Consider the following 12,071-nt stretch of genomic DNA (forward strand, 5'->3'; position numbering starts at 1 on the left):
CTAAATCAGTCAGTTTATCATAGAAACCTTCTGTTTTAGAACCTTTATCATCCTTGAATGTATTTGCGCATATGAAAACCAATTCATCTTTATACCTTGTTCCTCTAATTTTTGCATAGATTTAAGTTCACCCTTTTCATTCAATATTTCACCATATCTGTGTGTTCCTTTTTATATATTATAGAATAAGAAAATGCTTCAATAGTCGATAGCCAGACTGGAATTTTCAAATAATCTTCTCCCAATTTAACCACAGAGACTCCTGTATATAATGTCTTCTAAAATACCCCTGTTTTAGTTCCTTTATACCATAGAAAAGCATGCCACCGCAACAACAGATCATGACCTTCTAATGTCACCAATCTAGTATTTCTTAATGTTATCCATTCCTTAACCCACATCAAATTTGTAGCTTGGTAATACAACTCCCAATTAGGCAAACCAAATCCTCCTCTTATTCTAGCATCTTGCAAAAGTTTTAACTTTATTCTCGCTTTCTTACCTTGCCATATATATTTCAACACAATTTTATTTAAATCTTCAAAGTACCGTATATGCCGGCGTATAAGACGACCCGGCGTATAAGACGACCCCAACATTTCCACTCAAAATATAGTTTGTTATATACTCGCCCCCTCTTCCGCACGCCTTCCACTTTTGCACTTTTTTTTTTTTGAGGCACTTTTGTGCACTGTGGAAACGAATCCCGTGAAGCCGAAAGGAGCAGCCAGCCTTCTCCCAGCTCCCAAGGAAGCGAGGCTCGCACCGCCCGGGCTCCGCTGAGGTATCCGGCTGGGGCTGTCAGAAGTTGTTACCGCTGGCGCGGCTCGCTGCTCCAGTCCGTTGCCTCGGGAAGGGAAAGGCAAAAAGGAAGAACGCGGCGGCACTTTGCAATGGCAGCAGCGGCTCCTGGTTTTGCCTTTCCTTCCCGAGGCAACGCGGACTGGAGCCGCTGGAGTCGCGCCAGCGTAACAACTCCTGACAGCCCCAGCCGGATACCTCAGCGGAGCTCGGGCGGTGCGAGCCTCGTTCCTTGGGAGCTGGGAGAAGGCTGGCTGCTCCTTCGGCTTCACGGGATCGCTTCACGGTGCGCAAAAGTGCCTCAGCCACGGGCAGCCGCAGTGCTTCCCAATTACTATTTGCGGCGTATAAGGCGACCCGGCATATAAGACGACCCCCCAATTGGAGGCATGTTTTTCAGGGCAAAAAAGTCGTCTTATACGCCGGCAAATACGGTAATCTTTTCCAAACCTAATTGGAATTGTTTGGAACAAATATAAAATTTTGGGTAATATATTCATCTTGATTGTTGATATTCTCCCTATTAATGACAGTTGTAAATTTTCCCATTTCGCCAAATCTAGCGCTATCTGCTGCTTAAGTTTGATATAATTATTCTCTTTTAGTGTACTACATCTTGCTGTCAAATGTATCCCCAAGTACTTGATCTTATTCGTGACCTGAATTTTCAGTACATCCTCCACTTCTTCCTTTTGTCTTGATAGCATATTCTTTGTCGAGATCTTTGTTTTATCTTTATTTATTTTCAAACCAGCCACCTTTCCATATACCTCTATCTTTTCTATCAATTTTGATGCTGTTTCTAGTGGGTCTTCTAAAATGAAAACCAGATCATCTGCGAATGCTTGCAACTTGAATTCTTCCTTTTTAATTTTCATCCCTTTTATATCCTTTTCTTCTCTGATATTTCTGTTTAACACTTCCAAGGTTAACACAAACAACAAAGGTGATAGCGGGCACCCTTGTCTTGTTCCTCTTCTTATATCAATAGAGTCTGTCAGTTTTCCCTCTATCATTACCTTTGCCGTTTGGTTATGATATATAGCTTCTATTGCTTGAAATTTTTTTTTACCAAAGCCCATCTGTTCCAGCTGTAATAACATGAATCGCCAATTCACATTATCAAATGCCTTCTGTGCATCTAAAAATATCAAAGCCATTTGCTTTTCAGGGTGTGCCTCGTAGTATTCCAAAGTGTCAAAGATTATTCTCATATTATCTTTAATTTGTCTCTTTGGCAGAAATCCATTTTGATCAGGGTAGATAAAATTGTTTAAGTATTTTTTAAGTCTTTTTGCCAATATTGAAGCAAAAATTTTATAATCTGCGTTTAGTAAGGAAATAGGTCTATAGTTCTTGATTTGTAATGGATTGGCCTCCTCTTTTGGGACAAGACATCTATGGTGATTTTTGAGTTACCGTGCTCCGCTAGAGGTGGTTTTTTTTAACTTAAGTTTCATATATAGTTTTATTAGTTTAAAATATAACATAGAAAGAGAACACAAAAAATTAGGGAAATGAGGAAAGGAAAAGGGGAAGTGAATAGTGGGGGAAAGAAAGGGAAAAGAAAAAAAAGGCATTGACTTCCGACTCCTTTGGTGCAGTTGAATAAGGCATTAAGATCTACGCTCAACTTTTTATTTTTTATAATAATAAAAACTAGCCATTTCTATAACAACAAATCTATCTAATTGGTAAAACCCATGATCAAAGTTTCATCTTTTTTTCACCTCAAGCACAAAGTCCAGAAGTGGTTTCCAAGTCAAAGCAAAGGTATTTGTGTGTTTTTTTCTTTAATTAGAGCAGTCAATTTAGCCATCTCTGCTAACTCCATCAGTTTTTGCAGCCATTCATCCATCGTGGGGGTCAAGGTGACTTTCCATTTCTGTGCATAGTCTTGCTGCCATCAACATAAATAACATGAGAGTTCTGAATTTTTTTTCCAGGTCTAACCCTAACCCTAACCCTAACCCTTGTCTTAAGACCATAACTGGGAGAATTTCCAATGCTAAGTAAGGTGATGTTGAAGTGAATTCCTACTACCTTTTTTGCCAATGTTATTAAGTTAATTGCTACTGTTGTTAATAACATGTTCATTAAGCAAATTCATCTTCCCTTATTGACTTTGCTTTTTGAAAGCTGGTTGGAAGGTCACAAATGGTGATCACATGACCCCAAGATGCTGCAATTGTCATAATATATGCCAGTTGCCAAGCTCCCAAATTTTGACCATGGGGGATGCTGTGACAGGAGTAAGTTACTTTTTTTTCAGTGCCATTGTAACTTCAAATGTTCTCTAAACAAATGGTTGTAAATTGAGGACTACCTATGTTACAATTTGAACAACAACTATTCATTAGAATGAAGGATTTCAAGAAAACAGACCTAGCAGACTGACCTAAGGTGTTTATGATAGATTCCGGTAGTGCAAATCATAAATTTGCACAAATGTAATAGAATCGCTTCTGAATAGCATCTGCAACAATGCTTTGGCAGAAAGCTGTGAGCCATGCGTTACAAGACAGTCTAGGCACCCTGTGCTGTGTAGATAATATCATTGTCATTAGAGAAAAGGATCTCAAACACTGTGCCAGAGCTTGGTGGCCTATAGCCTTTGAGCACAATGCAACAAATCTACTTCTTTATACCAAATATTACGTACTGCAATCTAGCTGCTGCAAGTGTATAGCGAATATTCAAACAGTTGTGAAAGCTCGGAGGCCACAATCAGCTATGACTCTTTTCGAGGATTCGTCAGTTATTACAACAGATCCCTGCCAAATTTAGTACTACACTAACCCTTGAACATTTTACAGTATTTTAAATGGGGAAGGAATGGCCCTGGACAAAACAGCACACACAACCTCCCACAGGAGCAAATCAACACCACCATATTAGATGTCTTGCACATGTCATATTGTGCGTTTACCACTGAAATTGGTCTGAGATACCTCACAATATATCTTCATTGTAATTTCAGCACTCAGAATATCTGGCAATGAATAACACCGGCAGTTCTCAACTTACAACCATTCATTTATTGCCCGTTTGAAGTTACAATGGCACTGAAAAAGTGACCGATGATTGTTTTTCTCACTTACAATGCTTGCAGCATCTCCATGGTGATGTGATCAAAATTAGGATGCTTGGCAATTGGCATGTATTTATGACAATTGCAGTGTCCCGGGATCAAATGATCATCTTTTGTGACCTTTTGACAAGCAAAGTCAATGGGGAAACCAGATTCACTTAATTATCATTACAAACTTAACAACTGCAATGATTCACTTAACAACCACAGCAAGAAAGTTCATAAAATGGGGTGAAATTCACTTAACAACTTTCTTGCTTAGCAACAGGAATTTTTGGCTCAATTGTGATTGTAATTTAAGGACTACCTGTAGTAGCGTTTCATATCTGCAGGGCAAAATTAGGCAAAAATAAGCAGGAAAATAAGCAGGTTTGAACAATTAAAAATTTCAAGCAGGATTTGTATGGAAGTACCCTTATCCCTGATCAAAATCACATGAAGTATTATCACTGCTTTATAAAGCTTTAGTAAGGCCACACCTGTAATGCTTCATCCAATTTTGGTCACTACGCTACAAAAAAAGATGTTGAGACTTTGGAAAAAGTACAAAGAGCAGCTAAGAGGATTAAAGGCCTGAAACTAAAACATATAAAAAATGGTTGTAGGAACTGGGTATGGCCAGTCTAGAGGGAAAAAAGGACTAGGGATGACATAATAGCAGTATTCCAGTATTTGAGGGCTGCCACAAAGAAGAAGGGGTCAACTTATTTTCCAAAGTACCAGAAGGCAAGATAAGAAACAATGGGTGGAAACTAATCAAGGAGAGAAGAAACTGGAATTAAAGAGAAACTTCCTAACAGTGAAGACAATTAACCACTGGAGCAGCTTGCCTTCAGAAGTTGTAGGGGCTTCATCAATGGGGGGTGGAAGGGACTGAAATGTATGGGGTCTCCTGCTTGATCATGGAAGGGTTGGACTAGAAGTCCTCCAAGGTCCCTTCAGAGCTCTATTCTGATTGATTGATCATCAACCACTGTTGGCAATCATCAGTCCATAAGAAGATATTCTGCTCATAGCACCCATTAAAAAAATTGGCTTCATATTTTAAAAGGCTCAGATACTAAACAGAACTAAAGGAATGCATAACAATGCAAATATGGAATTCTGGGAGTTGGTCCATACATCTTAAAATTCAAAGATTGAGAAATACTGGTCTACAGAGCTATCAGCAGAAAAGTAGAACTTCCACATCAGGAATATTCATGTAGCAATAAAAGCATTAAGCCCCGATATGTAGACACTAGCAAAAATAATATTTTCCTTTTCTCCTCAAAACTACAATATGAGTTGCTGCTTTGTGAACATATATTGACATTGTGTCTTATTTTGTTCTGTAGAGTAAGCAATCTAAAAAACTGCAGGTGACCCTCAACTTACCACCCATCACTGACAACTGCTTGAAGTTTCAACTTACCTACAAAAGGGGAATTACCTCAAAAGGATAATTTACATGAAATGGGTACATATAAGAAAAATAAAAGAAGAATAAGAGAAACAATAGGACAGGGACGGTAGGCACGTTGGTGCGCTTATGCACAATTTAGAACATGACAGTTGCCCCCCACCCCAATAATTTGACCACACTTCAGATGCTCAGCAACATGGCCTTGTTTGTGGTTGTTTGCAGTATCCCATGGTCATGTTACTGCATTTTGTGGTGTGATTTTACCAACAAGTTATATGTAACAACAAATCATATGGCAGTACATTTAAGGGCAAACCTTCTGAAACCTAATCAGAGAAGCTAAGCGGTCATCTCACACCAAAATGCAATTTACTGACCAGCTGGGGAAAAAACAGAAATACAAAAAGATTATAACCAATCTAGCTGGATATACTCAATTGTTATTTCTAAGTTACCAACAAAGCACCTGTTGATGATAAGTAGACACAGATAGTTGTATCACTATCACCAGTACTACTAAGTTGTGGTAACATACAAAAACCACTAGTCCTTAGATTTGTAATTGTAAGGGCTATTAAGTTGGCAGAAAGGGCATAGTTTTTGGATTATTGATCCATCAAACATGCCCCTGATCTTCTACTGTTGGACTGCCTAAATTTGTTGCAATATTGGAAATCACTTTAGTTGGTCCTTTTTGATGTTGTAGTATGTTCTGTACAGTAAATTAACATACTCGTAAACCCCGCGCCGTGATTGGCTAAAGCGCGCGGCGACCGGATTGGCCAAGCGAGCCGCACTGATTGGCCCGTTAAGAACCTCCCACGATTGGACAAGCCAAGAGCGGGAGATTCGAAGCGATGCCATTGGTCGCAGCCGCTGCGGCTTGGGAATAAATAGCCGCAGTTTTCCCTTCCACTTTAAGCTGTAACTGGAGCACAATAAAGAGCTGAACTTGTCACTGACTCCGAGTTTCCTTCCTCCGCCGGACACGACACTGGCGACGAGGGTGGGATCCAAGGAAGAACCACCAAGCACGTGTCCGGAGGAAGACAAAGACCGACTAGATGGCCGGCATCACACCGCCCGCGCCATTCAACCCGGCTACCGAGGACTGGGAATCGTACACAGACCGATTCCTGATGTTCCTCGAGAGTAGCAACTTGAAGGGCGTGAACGGACAGAAGAAAAGGGCCGTTTTCCTGACACACTGCGGGCCCGCAGTGTTCAAGATGGCAAAAGCCCTCGCAAAACCCGCAGATGTAAAGGCGATGGACTGGGCCGACCTTGCACCATTACTCCAAAACCACTACGCTCCCACCGTACCCTTCCTCATCCGGCGGGACGAATTCTACCGGCGGAACCAGCGGCAGGACGAGAGCGTCAGCGATTTCATAGCTGATCTGCGGGACCTCGGGGGCCTGTGCGAGTTCCAGGAATTAGACGATGTCCTCCGAGACCGCGTGGTCCTAGGTCTCCGGGACCAGGCACTGAAGAGCCGCCCTAATGGCGAAGGGCGACATCGATCTCGCCACCGCAATGGCGGAAGCTTCCGCAGCCGAAGCCACCAAGAAATCAGCGGCCCGATTGCGGAAGGCAGAGAACGGGGACCGCGCCGACAACCCGAGGCAAACCGCCGAGAGACCACCACACACCACGGCGACCTGGACTCCGCCTCGGACACCCCGGAAGAAGAAGAAGGCGTCCATCGGCTCCAGACAAGACGAGACCGACGAGATCAACGGGGTCGTAAGTCGGGACCCAGTGCGCTGGGTGCGGGGCAACCATTTCCGAGCAGAATGCCGTTTCATCGACGCGACCTGCCGGCATTGCAATAAGAAGGGCCACATCGCCCGAGTCTGCCGGCTCAGAAAAACTTACAGCCCCGACACCAAGAACCGAGCAACCGGAGGCGAGACGACACACCCCCAGGCACAGAGGCGCCAAGCCGACAATCGCTGGAACCGAGACAACCGGGGCGACGAGGACGGGGAAGACCGCCAGAGGGAGGAAACCCATCAGACGGTCACCATTGGCCACGCCGAGACCAACGATGCCCGCAAGGTCTCACGTGGAAGTGAACATCGGCGAGCCCTGCCGGATGGAGGTGGACTCCGGGTCCTACCTCTCCATGATCGCCTGGAAAGAAATCAAGCGGCTGGTGCCAAACATCCAAAAGGCAGGACTGGAGAGCCAAAAATTGGTAGTCAAGGACTACCAAGGGAACCGAATCCCGTCATCGGGACCGGACAGTTCGAGGTGACCTTCAAGGGCCGCACCGCAAAACTTCCCCTGACAATCGTGGACCGGAACCGACCCAGCCTGCTAGGACTCCAATGGTTCGCACCACTGGGCATCGAGGTCACCGGAATAAACCACATTGAGGAAGCCGACTGGGAGCAGCAGCTGGCTAAGGACTTCCAAGAAGTATTCGATGGCACCTAGGCAAGTACCGAGGGCCCCCTATCTCTTTCAGCCTAGACCCAAACATCGCCCCATCGCCTAAAACCGAGGCGGGTGCCTTTGCACTACGGAAAAAAATAGGCGAGCAGCTTGACAAGCTCGTCAAACAGAGGTTTTGCAGCCAATTGACCACGCCCGGTGGGAGACCCCAATAGTCACCCCAGTTAAGCCAGATGGGTCAGTAAGGATCTGCGGGGACTATAAGGCCACCCTCAATTGCGCCTTGCAACAAAGCGCCTACCCGTCCCAGTAGTGCAGCACCTACTTCACTCACTGGGGGGGCAAAGTTTCCGAGCTCGACCTGGCGCAAGCCTATCAGCAGCTGCCGGTCGACGAAGAAACCGCCGAGGCACAAACTATAGTCACCCACCGGGAGCGTTTCGTTGTAACCGACTCCAGTTTGGAGTCAGCGTGGCCCCGGGATTTTCAAAGCCTCATGGAGAGACTACTGCAGGGGATAAAAGGGTGGTCCCTTACTTGACGACGTACTAGTATCAGCAGCCAACCTGGAAGAACTAGAGGGTCGCCTAAGGGAGGTACTTGAGAAATTCAAAGGGCCGGTCTAAAAGTGAAAATAGAGAAATGCCAGCTTTACACAGAGCAAGTCGAGTTCCTGGGTACCTCCTAGACCGACATGGCATCCACCCGACCGGAAACGAAGTAAAAGCCATCAAGGAAGCCCCCATCCCCAAGAACAAAACAGAGTTGCAGGCATTTCTGGGACTGCACAATTTTTACAATGTATTCTTGCCCCAAAAGGCGACCGCGGCGGAGCCTTTGCATAAGCTCCTGGACAAGACGGCAAAATGGACCTGGGGGACACGTGAGGGCGCCGCATTCAGGAAAACCAAGGACCTGCTAACCTCGGATGCCGTCCTCATACAATACAACGAGACTCTACCCCTCGCCGTCACATGCGACGCCTCACCTTTTGGTGTCGGCGCCGTCCTCAGCCATACCCTGCCGGACGGAAAAGAAGCACCCATTGCCTTCTTTTCGAGGACACTTAGCAAGCCAGAAAGAAACTACAGCCAACTGGACAAGGAAGCCCTTGCCATCATTGCAGCAGTAAAAAAATTCCACGAGTACCTTTACGCCGCGATTCACCATTATCACGGACCACAAGCCGTTGCTAGGAATCCTGGCGGGGAACAAAGGCCACCCGAACATCCTATCCCCAGGATGACGAGGTGGTCGAGTTCTCGCCGCCCTACGACTACCGGCTCAGACACCGCCCGGTAAGGCGATCACCCATGCAGGCGCACTGAGCCGCTCGCCATTACCCGACCTCGGCGGCGACCCGGCCCCCACGGCGACCACCCTCAGCATAGAGGCATTGCCCGACCTACCCATAACCGCGTCAGACATTGCCCGAGAGACAAATAAAGACAAACGTCTGGCGCGGGTATTGCATTGGGTAGAGAAAGGGTGGCGGAAAAAGACAACGACGAATCGTTCAGGATATTCGAAACCGCCAAACAGAACTGTCGTTGCAAAAGGTTGTTTGTTATGGGGGACAGGGTGGTCATACCAGAAAAACTACAAGGGAAAGTATTAAAACTTTTGCACGAAGGGCACCGGGCATCGTACGAACAAAAGCCTTGGCCAGAAGCTATGCTTGGTGGCCAGGCATGGACAAAGGAAATTGAGGCTTGGGTGGCCAGGTGCTCACGCTGCCAAGAAACCAGACCAAACCCCCTGCCGCACCAATACTAGAATGGGAGACCCCCAGGGGGTCATGGTCCAGAATACATATAGATTTCGCCGGCCCCACAAGAGGAAACACATTCCTCATCACGGTGGATGCTTACTCCAATTGGCTGGAGGTAAGCAACATGAAAACCACCACAACAGAAGCTGTCACCAGGGTACTCAACAAACTGCTCGCGACCCACGGTCTCCCGGATGTCATCGTGTCAGACAACGGGCCCCAATTCACCTCGCTGGAATTGAAAAATTCCTAGCGGAGCAGGGCATACGACACGCACTGACAGCGGCGGCACATCCAGCGACCAATGGTAGGGGCGGAACGGATGGTTCAATTTACGAAAAAACCATCAAAAAATCGAACACGAGGGACATACAAGAAAAAATAAATAAAATGCTCCTAATACAACATATAACCCTAATACAACAACAAACAAAAAGCCCAGCAGAATTACTGATGGGAGGAAACTAAGGTCCCCACTTGACAGACTGCACCCCACATACAACCCGGAAAAACCCCCAGACTCATCAAGCAAACACCGGGCATTTGCACCAGGCGTGCAGTCTATGCAAAAACCTTACCGGAGACCCACTATGGGTACCGGCAACCATAACAACTAACAGGCCCCCACTCATACAGACTGCAAACAACGGACGGACAATCATGGAAACGCCACATCGATCAGTTAAGATCAAGGGCAAGAAACACAACCGACACGCAAGCAAGCACAGGCAACCCCATTAACACAAACCAAGGCGGGAGGGAAGATACAGGGGCCAAGAAGAATAGAACATAACCAGCAATACTCACCAGGTAACAGCCAACTCGAAGCCTCACCAGGGAGAAGCAGCCAGGCCAGCTCAACCAGCCCGGAAAGACCAGGCGGGAGCGGCGAAAGTCGCAGCTCGACCAACCGGGTGAACCGGGAGGGAGCTACAACGACAGGCCAGGCAACACCTTCCAGACGATTCCATCGAAGAGGCCAAGAGACAAAAGACCCCGACCAAACAGGTGAAAGCCAGAACAACTGACCTGCGCAGGTCCAGTAGACAGGTGCGAAGTCCCGCCTACTTACGGGACTACGTTACGTAGGAACGAACCAAGAGGGAGGGTGTGTTCTGTACAGTAAATTAACATACTCGTAAACCCCGCGCCGTGATTGGCTAAAGCGTGCGGCGACCGGATTGGCCGAGTGAGCCGCACTGATTGGCCCGTTAAGAACCTCCCGCAATTGGACAAGCCAAGAGCGGGAGATTGGCGATGCCATTGGTCGCAGCCGCCGCGGCTTGGGAATAAATAGCCGCAGTTTTCCCTTCCACTTTAAGTTGTAACTGGAGCACAATAAAGAGCTGAACTTGTCACTGACTCCGAGTTTCCTTCCTCCGCCGGACACGACATAGTAAATCCTACAACCTACTCCTTGATAAGTCAAATGGACCCCATAGGCATGGTTAATGCCATACTCATTAACTCAGGAATAACAACCCCCCCATACACTAGACTTACAAGGTCCTCTCTACAGATAAAAATTATAATGCTTTTATTGAGTACTATTAATTTATATAGCAGTGAAGAATCGCTTCAATAGCAAAATAGTAGCATATAAATTAAATAAACTAAATTATTATGCTATTTTCTGACCAAAGGCTCTCAAAGCACCTGTATATAAGAATGTTAAACTATATACAGGTATATCCTCAATTGATGATCACAATTTAGCCCAAAATTTCTGTGGCCAAGTGAGACATTGAGTTATGCCCCATTTTATGACCTTTTTTGCCACTGTTGAGTAAATCATTCCAGTTAAGTTAGTAACATGGTTGTTAAGTAAATCTGGCTTCCCTATTTACTTTGTCAGAAGGTTGCAAAAGGGGATCACACGACCCTCAGTTACTGCAACTGTCATAAATATGAGTCAGTTGCCAAATGGCTGAATTTTGATCATGTGACCATTGGGATGTTGCAACGGTCATGTGAAAAAAGTGTCTGAAATGGTAGTCTGCTTGAGCAGTGGGTTGGACTAGAAGACCTCCAAGGTCCCTTCCAACTCTGTTACTCTGTTAGCTGTATCACAATATAACTTTTTTCTTTTTGAACAGTCACTAAATGAACTGTTGTAAGTCGAGGACTACCTGTAAGCCACTGGGATAGAAAGGGACATGAGCCAATGTGTCATAGATTTGTGTGTAAGCAGGGGTGTGTTTATCTGTCTGAATTTATGACACATATTATGCTCAATCCGTTTCCTGCTCTAGTGCAAACGTGGCCCCAGCTGAGCAGAACGGTTTGTGGGGAGGCGCTTCTGCTAAACCTCTGGCACCCTCCCTCAAAAACAGAGCCATTCCTCTTTCCTGCTTCGGGCAAGATGCCTGCTAAGTCAGACACGCTCTTGCTCCCCCACCCACCCTGAAGACTTTAAAAATTATTGGTCGTGTTTTAATTGCTACAGTGCAACGTAGCACAAAATGCATCCCTCCCTCCAACCTTTTGCTCCCCTCATTGGCGCCTTTTCTGGTGAGTGTGAAGGGAAAAGGGTCGGGCAGGGATTACCCCTGGCCCTGTTTTCCCACAGCCAGACGGAAGTCTGTTCTACAGGAATATAAATC

This window comes from Notechis scutatus, chromosome Z, assembly GCF_049901735.1.
Source record: "Notechis scutatus isolate UNSWTSFEM ecotype Mainland chromosome Z, rNotScu1.2, whole genome shotgun sequence".
NCBI lineage: Eukaryota > Metazoa > Chordata > Lepidosauria > Squamata > Elapidae > Notechis > Notechis scutatus.